The sequence below is a fragment of the Tiliqua scincoides genome, chromosome 4 (genome assembly GCF_035046505.1).
Source record: "Tiliqua scincoides isolate rTilSci1 chromosome 4, rTilSci1.hap2, whole genome shotgun sequence".
Lineage (NCBI taxonomy): Eukaryota > Metazoa > Chordata > Lepidosauria > Squamata > Scincidae > Tiliqua > Tiliqua scincoides.
In genome coordinates, this window is record NC_089824.1 from 203,207,791 (window position 1) to 203,231,388 (window position 23,598).

A 23,598-nucleotide genomic window follows, 5' to 3' on the forward strand; every position below is an offset into this window, starting at 1 on the left:
GTGCTAAGTTATGATGGAATGGAATTAAGAGTCAACAAAGAAAACAAATTTTAATAAACTGCAAATTAAATTGGATACTCCCCAAGGGATCACAAGGAACAGAGCAGGAAGTCTGCCTAGTTGAAAAAACATTTATGGGAACGGTGAGACTGATACCGTAAATTCAGAACTTTGACTGAAAGAAAAATGTAAAACATGCTAGACTTGGGAGTGTCTAGCTATTCAGTCAAGTTGAACAGGATACACCTTCCACATAATACCTCAAATATCCTTTACTCTGGAGAGCAATAAACACACCCTAAATCAGGTAGCTAGCGGATTACTAAACCACTTTAGAGTGGTTTCATATGATACTCAAGGTGGTCAACTTGTGTTGATAACTGCTCATGTCAGCAGTATGTTAGAGCAACAAGCTCCCAGCAAACTTCCCTTCCATGATCAGGAGGAAATCAGATACCTATACGCAGAAGAGTAGCTTTTTAATAAAAGCCATACAGCATCAGAGTGGTGAACTGATGGATAACTGTTCCTTTCCTTTCTCTATAAACTAGATAAGGGGTGTCAAACTCATTTCATACAGTGGGCTGAATAGCATTCGTAGTGCCTGCTGAGGGCCAGAAGTGATGTTACTAAGCAAGAAATGATAATACTAAACAAGAAGTGACATCATTAAGCAGCTGATGACCAGAAATAAGCCATTCTCACCTAAGAACCTGTTCGGTGCAAATGAGAGAAGAGAAAATACGCAAAACTTACTCATATTTTCAAGATATGGGGGAACCCAGTTATCATGTGGGCTACCATTTCAGCAGCACTGCTTCTACCAAGGCATCACTTTGCCAGCTCAGCAGCTGAGGTGGAATGGGAGAGCCAAAGTATCACATGGGCTGGACAAAGAGCTTCCACAGGCTGTATCCAACCTACAGGCTTTATGCTTGAACTAGAAAGTTCACATTATAGCACGCAGCACTGTTACCCTGCACATGCCCAATATCGTCTGATCTTGGAAGCTAAGCAGGGTCAGGCCTGGTTAGTACTTGGATGGGAGACCGCCTGGGAATACCGGGTGCTGTAGGCTTATACCATCTTTCGAGACTGAAGGTTGCCAACCATGCAGCCGCACCAACAGAGGCTATGCTGCATGCTAGGGTTAGGAAGGTGGTGGGATAGATAGCCTACAAAAGGCAACTAAAAGTATTTTCTACTAACCCCCTCCCCAGTAGGCTGCCTATTCACCAATGAGTTTTCTCAGACCAATGCCAGCCATTTTGCAGGTGTACATCCATAAAGAGAAAAGCGGAAGGGAAGGGTTTAAAAAGAGGGGCTAGGATCCTGGTGCAAGTCGCTGCTGCAGTGATGATCCACCCCTCCCTCCCCCTCCCTACCCCTGCATTGTTCTTCCCCAAAACTCTCCCGGCCTCTCCACAACACACCTCTGCTGTCAACATACTGGCACCAATGGAAACTTCTGGAGTTGCTGCCACATGCGCTGCTTTGCTTGCAGCAGCATCTTGGCAGTGTGTGAAAGCAGCCCAGTTTTTGCACTGCTGGAACCCGAGTTCCAGCAGCACAGGGCAAATACAGGATTGGGACCCAAATCCTATTGAAATGAATGGGACTTAAATTATTAATAACTAATTTGTCTCGGGTGCTTAGACATGACTAAATTTCTCTGCACACAAGCTACAGAATACTGTAGGAAACAACTCAAAGTCTGCTCCTTAATAATAAACACGTCTGCTTCTTAATAATGCTATGCTTTGTTAATACTCAACAGATGGAAGAGGGAAGGGATGTTGTGAAAGGCTATTTTGGGTTTGGTTCCGACGTCATTTTTCTGAAAGTCTGGACTCACACCACACAGGACTGAGTTAAATCTAAAAAAGAATGTGGATACACATCACAAGCATAAGGAGTAAGAAAGTGTAAACTTAGCAAAAGGGATACAAATATGGCAGACAATATACTTGTTCTAAATATGTTGGTTCCATAGATTAAACAAGCAAAAAAAGAAAGCTTTTATTTACAATCATGTCTCCCCTATTCAAGTATAATGAGTTAGGTGGACGTTCTCATTTTTAGAACAAAAGGTTCTCAAAAGATTGATTCTCTTCTTGCAGCCCACACCCCCACAGTCTGTTCCCCCCAGGTACTTTTTTCCTCATCCACTACACTAGACAAAATGCAATTGCAATGAGAAGCAATGGGGAGGTTAGTTGGTGGGTGTAGGAAAACTGAACTCTAAACATATATACAATGGGGACAAAGCTAGGCTTAAAACAAATGAATCAGTTGCATCTAGTCAGGATGTTTTTACTGCAGGTGCTGGGGATTAAGGGCCAAATCCTATCCAACATTCCAGCACCATTGGAGCCACAATGCAGCCCCAAGGTACCAGAAGATTGGAGGATAGCAAATGTCACGCCTATTTTTAAAAAGGGAAAGAGGGGGGACCCGGGAAACTATAGGCCGGTCAGCCTAACATCCATACCGGGTAAGATGGTGGAATGCCTCATCAAAGATAGGATCTCAAAACACATAGACGAACAGGCCTTGCTGAGGGAGAGTCAGCATGGCTTCTGTAAGGGTAAGTCTTGCCTCACGAACCTTATAGAATTCCTCACGAAGTCTTGCCTCACGAACCTTATAGAATTCTTTGAAAAGGTCAACAAGCATGTGGATGCGGGAGAACCCGTGGACATTATATATCTGGACTTTCAGAAGGCGTTTGACATGGTCCCTCACCAAAGGCTACTGAAAAAACTCCACAGTCAGGGAATTAGAGGACAGGTCCTCTCGTGGATTGAGAACTGGTTGGAGGCCAGGAAGCAGAGAGTGGGTGTCAATGGGCAATTTTCACAATGGAGAGAGGTGAAAAGCGGTGTGCCCCAAGGATCTGTCCTGGGACCGGTGCTTTTCAACCTCTTCATAAATGACCTGGAGACAGGGTTGAGCAGTGAAGTGGCTAAGTTTGCAGACGACACCAAACTTTTCCGAGTGGTAAAGACCAGAAGTGATTGTGAGGAGCTCCAGAAGGATCTCTCCAGACTGGCAGAATGGGCAGCAAAATGGCAGATGCGCTTCAATGTCAGTAAGTGTAAAGTCATGCACATTGGGGCAAAAAATCAAAACTTTAGATATAGGCTGATGGGTTCTGAGCTGTCTGTGACAGATCAGGAGAGAGATCTTGGGGTGGTGGTGGACAGGTCGATGAAAGTGTCGACCCAATGTGCGGTGGCAGTGAAGAAGGCCAATTCTATGCTTGGGATCATTAGGAAGGGTATTGAGAACAAAACGGCTAATATTATAATGCCGTTGTACAAATCGATGGTAAGGCCACACCTGGAGTATTGTGTCCAGTTCTGGTCGCCGCATCTCAAAAAAGACATAGTGGAAATGGAAAAGGTGCAAAAGAGAGCGACTAAGCTGATTACGGGGCTGGGGCACCTTCCTTATGAGGAAAGGCTACGGCGTTTGGGCCTCTTCAGCCTAGAAAAGAGACGCTTGAGGGGGGACATGATTGAGACATACAAAATTATGCAGGGGATGGACAGAGTGGATAGGGAGATGCTCTTTACACTCTCACATAATACCAGAACCAGGGGACATCCACTAAAATTGAGTGTTGGGCGGGTTAGGACAGACAAAAGAAAATATTTCTTTACTCAGCGCGTGGTCAGTCTGTGGAACTCCTTGCCACAGGATGTGGTGCTGGCGTCTAGCCTAGACGCCTTTAAAAGGGGATTGGACGAGTTTCTGGAGGAAAAATCCATTATGGGGTACAAGCCATGATGTGTATGCGCAACCTCCTGATTTTAGGAATGGGTTAAGTCAGAATGCCAGATGTAGGGGAGAGCACCAGGACGAGGTCTCTTGTTGTCTGGCGTGCTCCCTGGGGCATTTGGTGGGCCGCTGTGAGATACAGGAAGCTGGACTGGATGGGCCTATGGCCTGATCCAGTGGGGCTGTTCTTATGTTCTTAAGGTAAGGGAACAAATGTTCCCATACCTTGAGGAGGCCTCTGTGACTGCCTCTCCAACACAGGAAGCAGTGCATACCCCATTAGCACAGCAGCACCGGCACTGGAAAATTGGATAGGATTGGGCCCTTAGGCTGCAATCCTATCCACACTTACCAAAGGGTAAGCCACAGTGACTATAATGGAGCTTACTTCTGAGTAGGCATGCATAGAATTGGGCTCTTGATCAGGGAATTCTAAAACTAAGCAACAGTAAATTGAACAAAAAATAGAAGTCAATGATGTCAATCGTCCAGTTTGAGGAACTCGAATAGCACCTAACTTTGGATGTGCTGCTTTATAGTTTAATACAATGTTATTTAACCAGCAGCAGATAATGCTACTACATTTTTAATGGGAGAACTAATAAGCCCTTTTCCTGAGTTCAGGGAATTTGGAACCTGTTGCTTACATAAATATTGGAGTGCCACTAGTCATGCACAATGAGGTGAGACAAACAAAAGCTGGCAAGGAATAATTTTCCATGGCACTGCAGTTCTTTAATTTTGCTCAGCAGCTTGTCATAATAGCTTTAAGGAGACAAACTGAAGTCCAAATCTCTAACATGAAAAAACTCTCTCACTGCAAGAAAAGGATGTCTTTCTTATAGGTGCTTAGTGCAGTAACTTGACCGCTGAATTAAGTACCAAACTAAATGTTACTTCACCAAATGTGTGAGTCCAGATCTGATCTCATCTGATCTTGGAAGCTAAGCAGGGTCAGGCCTGATTAGTACTTGGATGGGAGACTGCCTGGGAATACCGGGTGCTGTAGGCTTATACCATAGTCTTTTGAGACTGAAGGTTGCCAACCACAGATCTACATGTGAAATAACAGGGAATGCAGGGATAAAAACATGGAAGGGCTGTTCAAGATCACCAAGCTCCTGCCAATGTTAGCTGTTGACAATAACATCCCCAATAGATGACTGTCCAGCCTGTGCTAAAAGAGTTCCAACAGTGGAGAACCTACCACCACTCAAAGTAGACCGTTGGATAGGGGCAATCCAAATAATAGAGAAACCCACAGGAAAAGGACATCCATGAACTGAGTGTCAGCTGATGAAGGAACATGCAACAGGACCCCTGCAGCTGAACGAAGTGGGCAAGAATTGTAATGTAGGACATTGAGGGCCCAATCCCATCCAATTTTCCAGTGCTGGTGCCAATGTGGCGTGCACTGCATCCTGTGGTGGGGAGGCAGTCACAGAGGCTGCCTCAAGGTTTGGAAAAATTTGTTCCTCACCTCGGGGCTGCATTGCAGCTGCACCGATGCTGGAAAGTTGGATAGGATTGGGCCCTTAGATATCCCACCCTTAAGCCATTGAAGGCTTTTAAGGTGTTGAACAGCAGTATGAATTAGACCTAGAAATGGACAAATAGCAAACATGGCTGGAATCACCATTACCAAATACAATCAAGCATCATGAAGTTTCCAGAAGCAACAACACATTAAGCATAAATGGCTATAGTGGAAAGGTATTATTAGATGTACAACTAAGGTTTCATTCACAAAGTATAATCCTTTCATAGTATGGTGAGATTTTGTGATGCAGTTTTCAGACTCCAAGTATCAACTCTTAGCATTATTTAGAAATGATCATTCAAGAGCTCAGTTTACAATTTAATGCTGAGCAGTGAAATCGTTTGACCACAAGAGTGACATTAACAAGAATTAGTGTGACAGCTTTCAGAAAGCACATTTGTGATATGTTGAGAAGTGTTAAATGGCACTCCTTACAACTCTTCTTTCAAACACAGACTAAGAGCTGTTCTGCTGCTTTATTTTAAATGTCCAATTTTTGAGGACTTTAAATTATAATCAAAAAGAATGAAACATGAAATAATCATGTTTTGAATGTACAGAATATATCAGAGTTCCAAGTCTATGGATAATTAGAGCAACTCAAAAAATATTGGAGGTGCCGAAGAATTAAGATCAAGCCTATTTAATTTTCTTAGCATTGTATGTGTGATTGTAAGCTCCTCAGGACAGGAGATTTTTAAACCCATTTCTGCCCACCCCACAGGTGTCACTTTTGATCCCTGCTGCATATATGCAACGCTGGGCAGAAATGGCTTAATGTCACTCTGCAAATCACCATGTAAATTGCTGAAACTACAACGAATGTGCTTCACCTAACAAACATGTAGGCAGCAGTTCATACTCCTATATTTCACAGTTTCCTGGATAGCCATTAATCTTACTGTCTAAAAATTAATCCGATCTCCTGGGGATCTTTTATTCCTAGAATGCCAAACAAAGAACAAAAAAATCACAGGGGAAGAATTTCACTGGACATTTCAAGGAAGCAAAACTAGTGCCAGTAACCTGCTTTCACTGATGATGTTAACCATCAGGTGCTCACAGCCCAAAGTAATCACCTGTCAAATGGCTGTTTATGACAGAGCTAGTCTGCAGGAGGAAGTTCATGTCATTTGCCCTGGCTTACTCTGATGTCTCCATCTGGAGATTAAAGCGAGACTTTTTGGCAGGGTGCCACTGCAAATTATTCAGAATGACAAAATATTTTTGACACAATTCCCACATTCAAGATTGAAGCAAGAAAGTGAAGGTGGCTCAACCAGTGTGAGACGGAAAATTTGGCTCTAAAATTTTAAAAAAGTTAAAAGAACAAATGAAATAGTGCCAGTCAAAAGACTTCTGATGTTACTGAGCAAGAAGATAATAGCTATACAGCATGTCTGATCATGTTAGTACTATACCAGTACAGTTAGTACTATACAAACCAGTATATTTTAGCATTATATAAAATAACAGTAAGCACTCCACTGAATGCCAAATGATAAATTTGCGGTAGGTATGATACAGACCTGGACTACACATGAGTGCAAGCAGGGCCAGCCTAAGATCTTCTGGTACCTAAGGCAGTGTGCCAAATGCATCTTGGAAGCATAAGCGTCTAGATTTTGTTTCATAAAATCTATTGGTAAGTCCAATATATTTCATGGGAGTGGACTAACTTGTGTAGAGCTACTGTTTCCAAACTTTCTACCTTCAGAGAATCCTTTTCACACTGATTTTCTTCTGAGGAACCCTTGTCTGCTGTGGAGCTTGTGTACTTGCAAGTGATTCCGGAGCATGTTCAAGGGCACATAATCTATTCACACAAAGCCATGGTTAGATTTGGTTAGACTTCATCATTGCCCCATGTGAACTGAGAATATGCTCAAGGACACACTAGGCACTCTTTTTAAGCTGACGCTGCAGAGAAAAATTGTCAATGGATGGGGGGCAAGTTGTTATTCAGGGAAACCTGTCCACCATTATGGAACTTCTCATTGAAATTCCCTGATACGTTTCCAAAGAATTTCAGGGCTCTCTTGAAAACCACTGTGATTGGCAAATTCTAATTAGCAAACCACAAATTAAAATATTTTACAGAACACTTCAAATTAGCCTCTAGGCAGAAAGGGTGGGTTTTAATAGATTATTTATTGTATGTGTAAGTTGCTTTCACAGCTTCTGTGTACGTGCACCCAATCCAAAGACAACTGCATGCCGATTCAGAATCTGGCATGTAATTTATTTTAAAAAAGACTCAGAGGAATCCTATTTGGCAGCAATCAGCCTTTGCAGAAGAACAGCAACTGAACTCTGACACCACTCAGCTTCTCTAAAGCAACAGAGAATATTCATTTTGGCACGTGTACAGTGAAGCTAATCATATGCAATGTTGAAAAATCTGGAAGAGAGGGACTGGCAATCTGAGTTTCTGGAAATAGCTTCAGTAAATGTTTTGTGAGCACCAAGAGACAACAAGGACACTTTAGGAATTCTAATTCTCTGGCTTAAAGTTAGAATGTGTGCATTGTGTCAGGATTTACAATAAAAAAAATCCATACCCCTGATAACTGCTTTCAGTTCTGCTTTCACATGTTATTATTTAAAGGGGGACATTTTGTTGTTCACAGTCGTCGTATTGGCAACCTTCAGTCTCGAAAGACTATGGTATCGCGCTCTGAAAGGTGGTTCTGGCACAGCGTCTAGTGTGGCTGAAAAGGCCAATCCGGGAGTGACAATCCCTTCCACACCGGGAGCAAGTGCAGTCTGTCCCTGGTCTGTCTCCCTGGCTATGGGCCTTTCTTCTTTGCCTCTTAGCCTCAGACTGTTGGCAAAGTGTCTCTTCAAACTGGGAAAGGCCATGCTGCACAGCCTGCCTCCAAGCGGGCCGCTCAGAGGCCAGGGTTTCCCACTTGTTGAGGTCCATCCCTAAGGCCTTCAGATCCCTCTTGCAGATGTCCTTGTATCGCAGCTGTGGTCTACCTGTAGGGCGCTTTCCTTGCACGAGTTCTCCATAGAGGAGATCCTTTGGGATCCGGCCATCATCCATTCTCACGACATGACCAAGCCAACGCAGGCGTCTCTGTTTCAGCAGTGAATACATGCTAGGGATTCCAGCACGTTCCAGGACTGTGTTGTTTGGAACTTTGTCCTGCCAGGTGATGCCGAGGATGCGTCGGAGGCAGCGCATGTGGAAAGCGCTCAGTTTCCTCTCCTGTTGTGGGTGAAGAGTCCATGACTCGCTGCAGTACAGAAGTGTACTCAGGACGCAAGCTCTGTAGACCTGGATCTTGGTATGTTCCGTCAGCTTCTTGTTGGACCAGACTCTCTTTGTTGTTCACAACACTAATGAAAACTAGGATTTTACCCCTTCAGTTGCAAAAGCAGCCTGAAACTGTCAACACAAGAATATAGACACAGGTTGTTGAAAGCACAATCCAAGCGTAAAATAGGCAGTCTTCCTCTACACTCAAAACATAGGATGCTTTGAGAAAGGCATGTGGAATTGAACAAAACCATTAGCTATTCCTGCATTAAAATATATTATAATCAGGTATTTACGGATTGGAAAATTACTGTTCTATGTATAGATTGTGTGATGTCTTTGGGCGCAATCCTAACCCCTTATGTCAGTGCTTTCCAGCACTGACATAAGGGTAATGCAGCTCTGAGGTAAGGGAACAAACATTCCCTTACATTGAGAAGGCCTCCGTGAGTGACACCCAACTGCAGGATGCAGCACATGTCCCATTGGCACCGCTACGTCAGTGCTGGAAAACACTGAGATAAGGAGTTAGGACTGCACCGTTTGTAAAGCACATTTGACTTTAAAGGAAAGAATAAACACATAACTCTAATCATGGAATAGACTAGGCTTTGTGAGTTAAAAAAAAAACAACCCCCAAAAAACCCCTGGAAATCTAGTGGTATGAGATCCCAGTAGAAGCTAAATGGCAGAGCAAGGAGATTCTGGCTAACCAACAGTTGGAAAGCAGTATTACTGCATTTCTGTGTAACAGGACTCTAGCAATCTCCAGGGTGTAGGATTCGAAGCAGCGTTGCTGGACTTGTAGAATCCTGTCAATGAACCTGGAAAGAGTGGAAATACTATATTTGGGAAAGAGAGAAAGGAAAACCAAGGCAGCTTACTTGTAATTCCAGGGCATACAGACACAGAATAACAAGGGGTAGAAGAGCTCTCTATGAAGACTGGGATGATAAAGGGCACGATCCTAACCCCTTATGTCCGTGCTTTCAAGCACGGACATAAGGGCATTGCAGCTCTGAGGTAAGGGAACAAACCTTCCCTTACTTTGAGGAGGCCTCCATGAGTGACACCCAACTGCAGGATGCAGCACATGTCCCATTGTGATTGCGCCCAAAGTCCCCTAAAGGGGCAGTAGTCAGCTAAATGGTGCTGTTGTAACAAATCTGAATTGGGACAATATCACTGCCTTTCTCCCATGTGAAATGCAGAATTTGGAAAAAATACAGTCAAAACCTAATCTCCCCTGTTGTCAGTATATGAACTTATCAAGCTGCCTTGTATCAAGTCAGAACATTGGTCCATCAAACTCAGTATTGTCTATGTCAGAGGTCTGATGAAACCGCAGCCTGCAGCCTTCATTCTCCATGCCCAATCTTGGCAGAGAGTCATGCCAGGTAGTCAGGACATGAAGAATGGTGGCTGCAGCATGGAACAGTAAGGCTTTGTCACCACCAAGCTGAATCCAAGATCATTTTGCAGGTGCATCAGACCCAGTCTGTGGGCCACGGTTTGGCAACTCCTGGTCTACATGACTGGCAGTGGGGTCTCCAGGGTTTCAGACCGGGTAGTCTTTCTTAGCCCTAGAACCCCTGGTATACAAAGTATGTGTACACTAGAGGTGTACAAATGGTCCCTTATCAAAAATCTGCCTCTTGTTTAGGAATCAGGTCCCATGCAATGCTCTCCTGCCAGTTTTGCAGTCTCAGTTCCTACAGAACAGGCAGCAACAAGTTGTTATCTCAGACCCCACACCACTCTGCATATACATCAAAATAATCTCTACACAGGAAGAGGCATGCGCACCATCACACACTAAGAGCAATATGAGAGTTTATTTTGGCACACACAGACAAACTGAGCAACTGGTACATTGAGAGAATGTCCAAAATGACATGGTTACAACAACCTCTGGGTGACCATGAGACCTTTCATTTTTTTTACCCTCTGTAGGAATGGTGAAGACAAGCACTCATTTCCTCCTGCCATTTTCCAGACATTATTTTTGTAAGTACCTATTCTTCTCCAAAATGAATGCTGACATCCTTAAGAGAGCACAAATTATGCTATTCCTGTCCCTGAAAGTAGCCTTTTGTAAATTATTGTTCCTTAAAAATAATAAACATTTCCAACTTAACATATTGTTACTATGTTTGAACAAGTTTAACTCCTCCACAGAGTCATAAAGGTCTGGATAATTGCCCATGTCTTTAACGGCTGAAGGGTCTGAATGCCATCACTGGTCGTCACACACACTCCATCACTTCTGGTGCTTGAGTATTGACATGGTATCTCTTTTAGGCTCTTTGCAGCCTTTTAATGACTATACCAATTAATAATGCATCTCTCTTTCTCTTTCTCTCTCTCTCTCCTCTCTAGCTCATTTTAATTGCTGTAATTTATGTCCCTTGAAAATACTCGGACTACGCATGTAATCTATACTACTGTGACGGAGCTGGAAGATCACACACTCAAGGTCTCTAGCAAGTAAACAAACCAATCCTAAGTTCACAGACACCATCTGTAATTGACATCAATTACTGTTATATGCAAACAAGTCACGACATTACAGGTAATACAAAGCTTCACTTCTACACCCTGGAAACACAGCAAACATCATTCATTAGAGCTTTGACAGTTAATTGCAAGAATGTCAGGGTTACAGAGACAGAACCTCTGAGATAACAAGATCTACCAGTCCAGATAAAAGGGTTTGACTATCTGACAATTCAATAACTTAACAGGAGTAGGGGGGTGGGGAAAGAAGTACGTCTAGGACAAGAAGAAGCACAACAGTCCATGTTTAATGAAAGATGTTGATTGTTATATTAAACATTCTGCAAAATATTTTCTAAAACATGAATACCCTGCTGACCTCACAATTTAACAGGATGCAGAAACTCCCTCCACCATGCAGAAGCTGCCACCCAATGGTTTGCCCCACTCTTTCCTTGATGGACCCTCTTGACTCCTGACATCCTCTTATGCAAATTATACCTCCACATTCCCACTGTTCTTGCAGGTGACCTGACATTCAACAGAAGAAGGACTATAAACAAGACCTTTACTGAGTCACTGGAAAACAAGCAGGGTGGTGGGATAATTACACAGGCCTGCAAAATTTTAGTCAGAAAAAAATTAAAATTTATGGTGGTTTTATATGAATTTAGAGTTCTGATTCCAAAAATGGCACGAGTTTTGCCTTATAATGTTTAGTTTCAGAGCTATGGCATAGTCTCATCACTGAATGGTCCAAGCAGCTTTATCACGAGGAAGCCTATGCCATGGCTTCCTCACAAAAAACTGCTTGAATCATTCACTGACAAGGCTATGCTGAATCTCCAAACCTTAGACGTGATAGGGAAAAACTGGTGCCATTTTTGGAATCAGCACCCCAACTATACCCAGGAATGGGTCTAGCTTCTAAGATAGCAAAATGCGTGTTGGTCTGTACCCAAACACCTTCTCCCCACAGTGGCATCGCTAGGGGGGTGCAGGCCGCACTGGGTGACGTGCAAGAGGGGGGTGACGCGCACTGGGAGGGTGACGCGCTAAAACCTTGGTGGTTAGAAGTGATACCATCATGTTATATACTGTTGGATCAGGAATTTCGAGTAGAATGCAATGCAAAAAACGGGAGTGAAATATCTTCTTTCTATCAAGTCACTGGCAAAAAACTGGAAAACAAAAAATGCATGGAGCCCAATGGAAAGAGAAACCAAGGGGTATTGCGCTTTTACTCGTGAGTAGGTGAACATACCTTAGTCCATTTGAAGGGGCAGGCTGAGAGGAATCCAACAACACCAGAATGGTCCTGATCCAATGAATGTAGCCCCCAAAAAACACCCAAGAAGGAGGTCCCTCCCTCCAAGCTGGCGAATGTATTGAAGCCCTATGGAAAGGCAAACTCAATGTATTGAGCCCTATGGAAAGGCAAACTAAGCCACATGGTCACATTTACTTGCGAGTAAGCAAACATGCCTTGACTCCTGGGCAGGTCAGGCAAAGGGAAATGTGAGGCCACCAAAATGGTCCTGATTTGATGCAACTGGAGCTCAACAAATGCTCCAGAAGGCCCTATCCCAAAGGATCTCCTCTATGGAGAACTCGTGCAAGGAAAGCACCCTACAGGTAGACCACAGCTGCAATACAAGGACATCTGCAAGAGGGATCTGAAGGCCTTAGGAGTAGACCTCAACAGGGAAACCCTGGCCTCTGAGCGGTCCGCTAGGAGGCAGGCTGTGCAGCTTGGCCTTTCCCAGTTTGAAGAGACACTTGGCCAACAGACTGAGGCAAAGAGGCAAAGAAGGAAGGCCCATAGCCAGGGAGACAGACCAGGGACAGACTGCACTTGCTCCCGGTGTGGAAGGGACTGTCACTCCCGAATAGGCCTTTTCAGCCACACTAGACGCTGTTCCAGAACCACCTTTCAGAGCGCGATACCATAGTCTTTCGAGACTGAAGGTTGCCAACAAGGTTCTTACAGATCCTGCCATCTTTTGTTCCTGAATATATACTGAAACCTATTCATTGCTTTCACTGTCAACTGAATCCAAGTTCTTTGGACATCCTGAAGAAGTCTTTGCGTGAACAGAATATCGCTCCATTCTCAGGGGAAGCCTGAACTCATGGAATGCACTTCCATTCTTGAAAGTTGGATGCCTCACAAAGCCTAGAGTTTTGGTAAAATCGATAATTAAATTTCAGAGCACTATTTTATCTAATTTCAAACATTTCTAACCTGCTCTTATATATACATAAAATACAAAAAAAAAAAAAAAAAAAGCTAAAAACAAATGACATCAATTCCAGCCTTCAGCAGGTACCATGAACACAACACAATCTCATTATAGTCCCATGGATAAAGCAGACTGTGAAGTGTTTATTGTAATGCATGATAAATGCATGAAATTACATCATTAGAGGTGATTAAAAACCTAAGAAACCAGCATTTCGCTCGTGCTGGAAAAGATCTAAAGAAGTTCGATGTTACAGTTTGACAGCACTCGCTATATGGTACGCTTTAGATCAGTGTTTCCCAGACTGTGAATCGAGGCCCACCAGTGGGTCATGAAAAGTTTTTGAAACATGTTTTTTAAAAAAATTGCAAGCACCCCTTGCCTGGTTGGCAGAAGAAATCATTAGCTTAAGTGCTAACCTGTGGTATGAGGTAATCTTCATACCCCCAAATTAGAATGTCACATTTTCCAATTTTCTCTACTAATTGGTATGCTGTAGATCACAAGAGAACCTGGTTTCATCCTATTGTCTGGCCTGGAAGTCCCTAACTGCACATCTTGCTCTCTAGTTCAGCCTTCTGGGTACCCTGGAGTGACTATAAAGATATTGGGAGAACAGTCCTTTCTCCATTTCTAGGGAGATGTGCTTTCTTCAAGCACTCCTGTACTATATGTAAGGCCTCTAGCAGCTTTGGGAGCACAGGGTCCTAATTAATATTAATTAATAATTTATTAATTATTAATAATAATTAATAAAATTTCTTTCTAGATCAGCATTTAAAAATTTTTGGTCTAGTCGTTCATGTAGATTGTCATTTTTAAAAAGTGGGCCCAGGTATGAAAAAGTTTGGGAAGCACTCTTTCAGATTCATTCTGAAGGTGGAATGTAAATATAGGCCCCAACTAGATGCAGCATAAAATCACGTGTATCTTCTTCCTGACCTTGGAAAAAAAAAATTTAGAAAACCACCACCACCCAAATGGCAGTGTCAGGAAACTGCAACTTTGACAGGACTAATGGGAGAAGTGTTTTTTTTAATCCATCTCTTTCCTGGCCCCTCAGAGAAAAAAGCAGTTTGGCTATGTGCATGTGATCACTGAGTATGGGAAAGGCTTAAGCAGCCCTCTTCCTGCCAATTGTTGTTCAAAGTCATGAGCTCCTGAGGCTGTGTTCCTTTAGAAAAAGTCATCCTGGAAAAGACACGTGTGACTTCATGTCAAGTTTCATTTGAGCCCTGGTTCACTAGAGGCTGGCTAAAGATGTGCACTGCCCTGAAGTTTTATTTGCAAGCATTTTGACACTAATGACAAGAGATACTTTGCAAATTACAGTAAGTTTGCATTTGCCTTCTGTGTCTATTACTGAAAATCACTTAAAGCAATTGTTAAAATAGTTTATTGAAGGGCATCTGGGCCAAACCCACCTATCACATCAATATGGGTGTATAAGATGAAGGAAAGAATCTGGACCAGAGTCCACACAAGGTCACAAAGCCCAACAACAACTATGGATTCTATGCAGAAAGCAACTTAATACAGTTATCAACATTTCTTGATGTTTTGAAAAACTTGTCAATCTTCATATCAAGGTGCCACGTATTTTTAATGCATCAAATACACCCTTATTATCTGTACCTAATTTGAGTGACGGGGTGGGAGGGAGTGGAAGAGAAGCAGCAGGAGGGGGAAGGGTCATGTGCAGCAGCTGCAAGGCTTACCAGCATGACCAGATCCTTGGCAGCCCTACTGCAGCTGGTCATTCAATGAGAATTCTTCTCCCTTTCCATGTGGTGCAAAGTGTGATCTCTATGAACTCCCTCCCCCCATCCCTGCCTCCTCCCTCTCCCTGGGTTTCTCAAGTCAATAGTAAGGCAAGAATCCTCCCCCACCACTTCTCCTCCTGCTCACCCTCAGCCCATGAAAATATCAGAATGCCCATCCTTTGTCCAATGATAATTCATTCCTTCTTTCCTATCAGGAAAAGAGAGCCCAGTCCTGCCTCCCCCCATTCATTGCAACATTAACCCTTTCTTGCCTCCTGGCTGGAACCTCCCTGCTGCTCGCTCTGTCGGAATGCTGGCCCCACAAGGTTTTTCACGCCGCAAAAACAATAAGCAAGCACACCCAGACACAGGCAGGCTCGAGTTAGCGCACAAGTGCCAAGTCAGGGGGGCCCTGACTCGAGTATTTTTTCAGAGTCTTTCACATGTGTGACTCAAGTCACCCCAAATTATGCTTTTTCACGACTTGAGTCCGAGTCACTGACTCGAGTTCCCAACCTTGAGGCTTAGCACTTCAAACATTAGTAGCAAACTATGAGCAACGCCTACATTTCACATGTTTTTCCAATTTTCCCACGAGTTTTTTCACCTTCTTCTGTTCTTTAGGACCCATATTCACAAGAATTTGTAGAAACACAGCTCAAAAACAGATATACTGTAAAAGAGAGTGTATGGTGCACATGCCTTGAAAGTGTGGAAATAAATGTACTACCCATCAGGCAGTGAATCTCACATGAAGGAGGGCACCTTGTCGCAAGCAGCGCTATGTCATCCATCAGTAGTGAAGAACGCTTCCCCTAAAGCTTGTAGGAGGACATGCGAGAAAGGAGGCCCTTCTGGACCTCTGTCCTCCTTGGTTACGAAATCCTTGGGTACGTAGGGCAAATTCATCCCCTTATCTGTCACCAGAGCTCAAAGGGAGGGAAGGTTTATGCACTGAATAAAACAAGATAGATCTTGCCTCCACAAGGGACTTGGTCCTTTGTTTCACCCCGCCATTCCCAGAACTTATATTGAAAATCTTGGAATGGACAAAGAGGGATGGTCTTAATACGCACAGTATGGATAAGTGAAAATCCTTATAGTGAGTTTTCAGATGGAGGGAAGAGTATATAAAGATAACCTTAAAATTTATTGTTAATAGCAACAACACTGTTGACCAATACACATCTGTGTATTATTTCCTTTCCATTCTCAGTAAAAATAGCTAACAGAAACCTCTAGCCCCAGGAAGGAATGATGGATACTTTTCTTTCTGAAGCAGCAAAGAGAGAGAGATCACTCCCTCCTACAGAGCCAAGACACGAAGGAGATCAAGATGGAAGGAGATCTATAATTTGATTTCCTGTAATTCTTTTAAAAGGCTTATGGCAGCCAGGTGGGACAGGTGTGGTGTTGGGGGACCCCCCCCACACACACACACAGGTGGCATACAAGTTACTGTCCCTGGCTCTTCCATCTGCCAGCAGCAAGTACCAGAAAGCATCAGTACAAGAAAGAAAGAATAAAATCAGTGAAGACTGTCATTTCCTTATTCTCTCTCACAAGAAAAAAACTGGGCTGCCGCTATGAAAGACTGGGTGGCAGAATCAGCAGCAGTAGCTGCTCTCCCTTTCTTTGTTAGGAGCGTGGGGTGAGAGAGGGAGAAGGAGAGGGAGAGGAATCCAGTGCAAGCCAAAGTCAAAGTTGACTCTTGGAAAGGTGGTTGCTAGCATGCATTCTCTGACAGGACTGGGATCTCACTGAGAGGACAACATGTGAACAAGTCTGAGAAATCAGAGCCTAGGCACTCACACACTTGGTTTATTCATGCGGAAAAAATATTAGACTGCTTTTTGATTAAAAAAATATACCAGCTATCATACAATATAAACAATTAGATAACAAAATAAAAACAGCAGCAGGTGTTATCACTTAAGCAATTCTTTCCAAAAGGTCTTGAAGAATATAAAGCTCTCTGCCTGGATTCTAAAGGACCACAACATAGGAGCCAAGCACTCACCTCTGGGGAGAGAACTCCATAGACAGGGCAGCACACAACTTAGAAAGTCATCTCTCTAGGCACCATGCACTTCACTTCTGAAGGTAGGGGGCAGCTGAATGAGGGACTCAAAAGATTCCCTCAGTGCAGAGGTAGGAACATAGGCCTTACCACATACACCAGCCCTTTGAACACTCAGCTTTTCTGTCATATAAACTGACCCTCCCAATATAGCTTTTCTTCCAGAATCTCTGTCTTTTAAACAGTGCTCAGTTTTATTATCGAAGTAGATAATATTGTTTTGTTATTCCATTTATTGTTTAAAAAAACACAAACATTTCAAATAAATGTATAATTTGTTCACCCTCGGGGTTGTTTTCAAAGGAATGGAAATGTTAAGATTATGTTATTTTTCCAGAGAATTAAAAGAAGTTATATAGCCATAGCAGTTAGAGGACTAAACATCATTTCATGCATTCTTTGAATATTTCAATAAGTAGAACAGCATCTAGTTTTATAAATACATTAATTAAAAGTGTACTCCAAATACTCTTCTAACCAGCGTTGCCTGCTGAAGAAATAAAATGTACCACTAAATTCCATTTAGAGACCCACAAATGTGGTCTTGGTGTACTGCAAAGACTTTGAAGGCAGATTGAGACCTGGACTACCTCAAAAACGGGAGGGGGGTCATGTTCTCATTTCACATCAGACTAGGAGACACTAAAAAGCAGGAACAATCTCTCATCACTTCCAAATTCTTACAAAGCATGACACAAGTCAAGTGAACGATCCCATCCTTTGCACACACCCTCAACTTTCAGATGTGAGGGTGCAAAGGGTAGGGAAATGGCGGGCTCATGTCTGAGTTTGTGCTAAACTTTGAAGGGAACCATACTGTCCCCAAAGTTCAGTGGAAGGTGAGAGAATGACCTCTTCCTGACATCGAATTGTAAAGGATGGATGGGAAGGGCTATTGCTCAGTGATAAAGTACATATTTTGCATGCGAAAGGTTCTAGGTTTGTTCCTTGGCATATCCTGGTATGTCAGAGAAAGCCTTCTTTCTAAAACCCTATGGACCCAGTCAGTGCAGATAATATTGAGCTAGTTGGATCCATAGTCTGACTTCCTTCCTATACTCACCTGGAATTGAGGGAAAGAGCATGAGCTTCACTCATCCTTGGAATGGCTCCTAACAGAGTATTTCCTAGCTCACTGTGAAATGAGAAGCTTTATCTCTCCCTTAGCCCTCTGAATGTGTAGGAAAACAAGAGGGGGTTGAACGACTAATAGCTGACTATTAAGAGAAACTCAAATTTATGCCACTACCTCACCCCCCCACCCACCCCATTCCACTGAAGGAGCCTGCTGTGAGTGTGAGGGAATCAGACTCTGCAAACAAACACAAAATCTAATTCCATTTAAAACACCATAGAGTGCATAGCGAGACTGGCGGATTTATGCCTAAAATGAAACCCACCTTAGCTACCTTTCTAAACAGTTGGGGAACAAAGGGTTTTCTTTCAACAAATTTCTTTAACACCCAAAATACTGAGCATTGGCTCTACATTTTACTGCCAATAGCTTGTAGGGGTAGAAGATCTAAAACCCACCCGTCCCACATTCCTGTCACTAAACTATAAAGGAATCCTCAGTGTCTCAGACAAGCAGCAGCTGGCGTTGTAAATAATTTCATTTTAATCACCAAGCTTTGTGGTGCTTTGCAGTTTGCCAAGTGATTGATTATGAATGAGCTCAGCGGATGGTTAGCTGCTCTTCTTGACCTGCTTCTGTGACAACTGTGGAGGAACAATTGCGGGTTGAAATTAAGTTTGGGAGAGAAAGAAAAGGTTCCACCTTGCCTTGCTTCAATTCAAAATATTGAAACAGAATATCTACATGTGGGGAGACTTGCCAGGGCTAAGATATATCCCTGAGAGCAACACCTCAGTTCTGAGGATTATCCGAATCAGTAGGTACTTAAGGAACAAACAGCCACATACTTGAACGTGAAAATATTAGTTGTAGTCAGCTGCGATACAAGGACATCTGCAAGAGGGATCTGAAGGCCTTAGGGATGGACCTCAACAAGTGGGAAACCCTGGCCTCTGAGCGGCCCGCTTGGAGGCAGGCTGTGCAGCATGGCCTTTCCCAGTTTGAAGAGACACTTTGCCAACAGTCTGAGGCTAAGAGGCAAAGAAGGAAGGCCCATAGCCAGGGAGACAGACCAGGGACAGACTGCACTTGCTCCCGGTGTGGAAGGGATTGTCACTCCCGGATTGGCCTTTTCAGCCACACTAGACGCTGTGCCAGAACCACCTTTCAGAGCGCGATACCATAGTCTTTCGAGACTGAAGGTTGCCAATACAAGTCTTCAGAATTTCTCACTCAAATTTTCGACTGTTCTAGGAATCCCTTAAGGCTCAGCTCAAAATGGTTTCAACAAACTGTCACATAGTCTTTAATCAATAAATGAACACAAGCAGATCAGAGTGAGCTTTCCAGCCTTATAACTGGAAATATAAAGTCCAGCAAATATCCTTGGCATGCTCTGAAGTACATGAAACATTGCGCTGAGGAAGGTTTAAGCCATTTGATGTCCTAAGGAGCACTTTTTAGGCTTTGAACTTGGAAGCTGAGCCCCAGTCTTAGGTGGAATCAGGTGCCTGACTCTTCCCTTGCTATCTGGACTACAGTGGAGAGTTAACCCTTTATGTACCTTTATGTTTTTGCTGGCAAGTTGACTGATGAAACTTATGTAAGTTGAACAGATGAAATGGAAGCCTAGGAAACAGTTAAACACAGAAATAGCTTTGGAATTAAAGGAAAGGTATATGGGAGGGGAGAAAGAAAAAAGAAGAAGAGCTAGACAACAGAAACATGCTGACAGCAATATGCTTGCGGGAGACATTTGTATTACAATGTGAGATTTTCTCAGTGGATTGTTATAAAGGAAATACTTTTAAAGTTAACTCTTAACATTGGTAGGAGGTATAGCAGCTGTTCTGACAGCTGGTAACAATTCCCTGCAGACCTATCAACCCCAGAAAGCTACAGTGACATTCCTCCCCATTCTTTAAAAAAAAAATGACAAATATGAGACAACTGCATAGCTTTTATGTGCTAAATCATTATAATTAGGCTCTTGGTTTTAATCTGAAGCTGATAGGTTTTTAATGGATGGCATTGATTTTTATGGAATTGCTTTATATTTTTATTGTTTCATACTCAACTTGAGGCCAACCAAAGAGGAGGGATAAGCAGGGTAAAGGATGAATGAATGAATGTATGAATGCATACACCCACTTATTGTGATTGCACTTCACATGCAGTACTGATATGAATACCCAAGTACCAGGAGTACACATCAAGGATGTGAGGTTGTGCACCAGATGTGCAAGTAATGCAGGGTTGGTTAGCTTCTGCAGCTGCATTGCTCTGCTGCACTGCTCTCCCATGGTAATATTAATGTGCTTCAAAATAGATTTAAAATAATTTAATTATTTCTTATTATGTTTTGCAATAACAACGCTGGATTTGTATAAAAACCTTTTTATCTGTCTGGAGTTTTTCTATTTTTTAAAGGAAAGCTAAAATATAGGATCAATCAAGAACTCCTTCTTTAAATATGCCATCTGTGCACCAGGTTCCTATTGAATCAATACACAGAGGAATATTTTTGGCTTGAAGTTCCACATTTTTGGAATAATTTTTTGCGAGACTCCTGAAAGTCCTCAATTTTCAAGGATAACTTCTTATTGAAGTTTTAGTTATCCTAAAACTATCCATCTTCTACTGGCAATCCTAAAACTATCCTAAAGTTATCCTAAAACTATCCATCTTCTATTAGCAAAACTACACAGGATGATTTCATTTTATTCAGATTTAAAACAATTTTGAACAGAAGGGGCATCAGGGTTGGACAGATCAGGTCCTGGCTTAGAGCCCACTGGGTCAGTCTGATCCCTTAAACGCTCTGCGCTGATATACACCACGTCATGAGGAGGCTGGGGGCACTTTGTCCCAAAGGCCACAGCAACCTGGTGATGGCACTTGCTTTGAATTGTGTTTAAATGTTTAGGTGTCATTACCAGCTCTCAGAATGAGGTGAACTAAAGTGTTCAAATGCCTAAGCATACAGCTAGGCCAGGATCCAAATAACCAAGTAACTAGCTCTGTATATCTAAAAGAGCTTAGAAACTCTTTGAAGTCCCTCAAGTTTCATAACAAAACACTTTTAAGAAGGGATGATAATTTGTCAATATATGTAGTGACAAATTAATGCTGCAATTCTATCCACACCTACCTGTAAGTAAGCCCCATTGGCTTAGACATGGGGCATGGGACAGCAGACATAGGATTGGGTTCTAAGGGCCCAATTCTAACATACTTCAGCACTGGTGCTGACCTCCAGCACCAGGTGTTGCAAATGTGCTGTAAGGCACATCCGTGATACCCTGAAAGGAGTTGGTGCTAGCACCAGTTCAGTGCCGGTTGGCACTGAGCTCAGTGCTGGATGGATGCCACCTAGAGCACAGTAGGAGCTCTAGGTGGCAGTGAGGACCTTGGGAGTGGGAGGGGAGGCATTTCGAGGCAGGGGGCAGGCGGGTTGGAGAGAAACCGGGATGGCAGGAGGGTGGGACCGGCAGAGCCCTGCTCCACCGGATCCCATGCTTCATATCGGGCTGAAAAACTGGAATCCTATCTTACTCACCAGAAACAAACACCTCTAGTAATCCATCAAAACATTTAAAATCCATTATGACAGCACAAAGAAATCTTATAAACCAAAATCCCATCCATACTCCCATTTAGATATGTGATCTCATTATAACCAACTCCAGCTAACTGACTATAGCACATTATAAATGAATACCATACTAGTGCTGAAAGACATTTTATATTTTTAAAAAAGACAAACACATCAAAGTAAAGAAACAGAATTGTATAGGCTGCAATGCTAAATACAGTTATCTGGGAGTAAGCTCCATTGGGGCTTACTTTCAAGTAAATATGCACAGGATTGTGCTGAAAATGATGCATTGCTGAAGCCACATCAGCAGTAAACTGCCCTTGACAGGGCGCTTAAGATTTCAAGCAAGATACCAGAGCTCGTTTATAAAAAATTTTCCATTTTGAACCTGCTTTCCGCCTTGCACCAAACAGGAATGTGACCTGAAATTCAATTCCCTCTGCTTGATTGGCCACAACAGGATGAAAGTACAGTAACAGAGCTGGATAGCTACATTTCACCTATGTTTCTAAAATCAGGCGTCTTTAACATACAGATTCTAAATGGCTTGTGCACATTGGAATAAATGAGATTTCACTGAGTTAAGCTAATGAACAAGTACAGACTGCAACTAGACTGATGTAATTCCAAGTTGTGAATTGGAAGTGTAGTAAAAGTACAAGGTGTAGTAAAAGTACGTAATTATGCTGTCAGAAGCTTAAGTCAATAGAAGTGCTACACTCTCATAGCTATGTCACATTCCCCCTTTTCCAACTGAAGTTGGAAGAGCAGTGACAGGATCAAAGAATGCATGCACACACAGGTGAACCTAAACCAGAAGAATGGTTAGTTACCAACTACAGGACCACAGAGAATATGCAATGCAAGATTCAAATACAAAAAAACAACACTGACCTATTCTGTGTTGCTCAACATGGAACTAAACATTACAGCAAATGTGGCCAAGGTTACCGTGTCTAGTTCCATGTAACAAGCTGCAGTAATTTCAGACCTTATTCTCAATGTTGTTATCCTAACACATGCCCTAAGGCTATTAAAGACTTTTGGCAGTGGATCTCAGGAGCCCAGGAGCAACTCCACAAAACGTGTGTCACTATCATGTGTTAGGAGACCATTGTTGCAAACGGCCAGGGGTTTGCGTGAGCCACCATCTCACCCAGGCTGCACCAGAACAGATAGGGGCAGATCATGGGCAGTTCAGGATCAAGGGCAGTGGGGTGGGAAGAGGTTAGATCTTGGCAGCAGTCACATACACACTCTCCCTTTCTCTAGCCTGACACACCCCCTGAGACTCCTCAGACTTATGACAGCTATGGTCCTACTGGCAGCCAGGCAGCTTATGGGGAGGTTAATAAAAATATTTTTATTTACTTCTCCTGGGCTTTCTGCTTGCCCCCCCCCCATAAGTTGCAGCGAATGCTTCTGTGGTAGTCCTACATCGCATAAGCTGATGGGTATAGGATTGGGCTGAGAATCATCTTTTGTGCCTTACACATACGGATGTTGCCACACTAGCCTCAATGTCATTGCATGTCTTTACTGTAATAGTAACAACCATGATATTTTTCTACATGCATGCTTGGAAGCAAAGTGACTCACAGTGTCTGATTTCTCAAGAGTTTCTGTGTCAGCTTTAGCTCACTACAGCCTCTAATTGTCTCACAGAGAAACAAATCAGTAGTTGAAATGAGTCAATGGGCAGCATAATCAGAAATAGGCAGCACCTCCCATTCTTTTGAAAGTAAACAAAAGTTT

General features: G+C 42.9%; 1 protein-coding gene and 1 pseudogene across 3 annotated transcripts in view; one reads left to right on the plus strand and one right to left on the minus strand.

Moving 5' to 3' along the window:
• Positions 1-23,598, minus strand: part of SULF2 (sulfatase 2) — a 333,591-nt gene that overhangs the window by 186,408 nt on the left and 123,585 nt on the right. The gene's annotated exons all lie outside the window — the stretch shown is intronic.
• On the plus strand, positions 960-1,078 carry LOC136650459 (5S ribosomal RNA; annotated as a pseudogene).